The sequence below is a fragment of the Charadrius vociferus genome, unplaced genomic scaffold (genome assembly GCF_000708025.1).
Source record: "Charadrius vociferus isolate BGI_N301 unplaced genomic scaffold, ASM70802v2 scaffold15, whole genome shotgun sequence".
Classification (NCBI taxonomy): domain Eukaryota; kingdom Metazoa; phylum Chordata; class Aves; order Charadriiformes; family Charadriidae; genus Charadrius; species Charadrius vociferus.
In genome coordinates, this window is record NW_009650064.1 from 8412658 (window position 1) to 8415435 (window position 2778).

Sequence of the window (2778 nt, forward strand, 5' to 3'; positions counted from 1 at the left end):
AACAAGATCCCTAGTGCAAGATATTATCTGTCTGAAAAGTCTTCAGTGAAGGAGATTCTGCACCCTCGGTAGCTAGCTTCTGCTAGCATTTCAGTGCATTTATCATTAGGAGGTATAGAATCATACAATCATAGAATGGTCTAGGTTGGAAAGGTCCTTGAAGATTATCTAGTTCCAAGCCCACTGCCATGGGCAGGGACACCTCCCACTAGACCAGGTTCCTCAAAGCCCCATCCAGCCTGGCCTTGAACACTTCCAGGGTTGGGGCATCCACAACTTCTCTGGGCAACCTGCTCCAGTGCCTCACCACCCTCACAGTGAAAAATTTCTTCCTAATATCTAATCTAAACCTGCCCTCTTCCAGTTTAAAGCCATTCTCCCTCATCCTATCACTACATGCCCTTGTAAAAAGTCCTTCCCCATCTTTCCTGTAGGCCACCTTTAGGTACTGGAAGGCCATAATAAGGTGTCCCTGGAGCCTTCTCTCCTCCAGGCTGAACAAGTCCAACTGTCTCAGCCTGTCCTCATAGGAGAGGTGCTCCAGCCCTCTGATCATCTTTGTGACCCTCCTCTGGACCCCCTCCAACAGGTCCATATCTTTCCTATGTTGGGGGCTCCAGAGCTGGACACAGTACTCCAGGTGGGGTCTCACCTTATCTATATGCTGTCTAAGTTCCAGGCAGCAAACCTGCTCATAATTAAACTCCACTTTAACAGCACCAACAGAATTTTTTATCAGTCACTGAAGAGACCTCATGAGAAGAAACCTGACTTAATCCAATCATCATTTCTATTGATTTCCCCTGTGTGTTGTTTTGGGTTTTGCTCTTAAAAAGAAACTTCACAAATGTTGTTTCCAAGAACAAGTTGCAGTGGAATATTGGCTTTAAACGATGGTATTGCTAGATCAAGCAGCTCAAAAGCTTGTTGAAAGGAAGCTAATCAAGAGAATACCTGAATACCTGTATAATTCTCTGATGCAAAGCATATAAGGTTGCCAGGGCAGGCTTCACTGATGAAGGTCTGCGATGTTGAAGAAAAATTCAAGACAGGTAAGGTGAATTCAGTGGAAATCTGAATCGGAAGTATTTTGCCTGGTAGGAAGAGTGTGGTATCTGCACTACTCGTCACGCAACTGAAATGGGGACAACGAGCATGGTACAAAATGGTAAGGGAAATAAGAGAGATTGTGAGGGCAGAAAACAAATATTAAGATGAGACAGGAAAAAAAAAAATCACCTAGCAATGTTTTTAGACATCATCAATGATGGAGCCGTGAGGAAGCTAGTCAGAAAGTCTACAAAAGAGAAGCACTTTTTTGGTATGCTCCCAAGCAGTGCGTAGGATCCGATTCAAGATGTAGCAGCTGAAGAGTGGGCCCACTTTATCATAGCAACCATCTCTGTAGGAAAGAAAAAAACAAAAGAATTTCACACGGGCATGTGTTAAAAAAGGGTCCTGAATAGAAATAAGAGCATTTCCTGAAAAAAAATTACTGAGAGTAAGGAGAAAAAAAGATGTTGAAGGAACCATGAAGAATGTTTAGTGAGACCACAATGGTGATTTAGAACATATATACACTCTTAAAATTAGAATTTCATAAAGACCAAACACATGGAGGAAAACAACACAGATGACAAAATAAAGATATTGTGTATTAAAAAGCACCCTTCGAAAAGCACAAATAATTATAAAAGGTAATACAATTGTATACAATACTGTATACAATCGATGTATACAATCACAATGTGATAAGCCAGAAAAGTTTTCCAGAAACAATTTGCTAAATGAATATAAAGAGTAATAAAGCTTTTAGAACATCTAAAGGAGAAAGTCTTCCAGAGTCAGTGAGGCCAGTAGAAGATGGAATCGTAAAGTGGATCTGAAAAATTTTGCACAGAAAATAGCCAGGATGCAACTTTCATAACTAAACGAGTGGAAATGAGACCTGTAATTTTCCAGGAGTTCAGCCTCCTTAACTTAGCATTAGCTTAAATGTATAAATACAATTGCTGCATTGGAAATTCTGAATCTCTGCCCCTACAGGTTGCAATGACCTTATTTTTTTACAAATGGCCATTAGCTTTCAGCGTGATTTGTTCAAAATACAACATCACAAGAAGGTATATGAGTGTAGGAGATACTAAAGATCTGTATATTATCAGAAACACGACAGGATTTTTCCAATGGGAATGATAGCATTGAGTTTAAGTTTGTTTTCAGAGATTTCAACCTCCTAGATGTAAACAAAGGTACGTGTGCACACTTAGGCACATGCATTGCTCCTTATAGTTCTACTTCAATTCCAAGGAGAGCTAATGGAAACTGAATTTGGATAAGGCTAATCAAAGGACCTGTTGTCTTGAGAAATAAATAAATAAATAAATAAATTTGCACATTCTAGATTATTTATTCAATTAGTTATAGAACAGCACATCTACTTTTAATGTAGCTTATTCTAAGCATCCAGTAACTAATATCAGCAGTCCAAAAAATCATTGTGGTTGTTTGGATAGGATTCAAGGGTCAATAAAAATAAAAATAAAAATAGGAATAGCACTGCTTGAAAAAGACATACAGCTAATTACAGTTTTACCAAGAAGAACAAGACTGTAGAATAAGTACCTGCTCCATTAGCACTCTCATTTCACATCTATCATTCAGAGTTCTTATGCAGCTGAGAAAGAGTACTTCAGATTAAATTGGTTGGCATTTATTGACCGGAACCCTGCATTAATACCAGTTCCCTCCCTATAGCTACATCTAACCCTTGCCTGT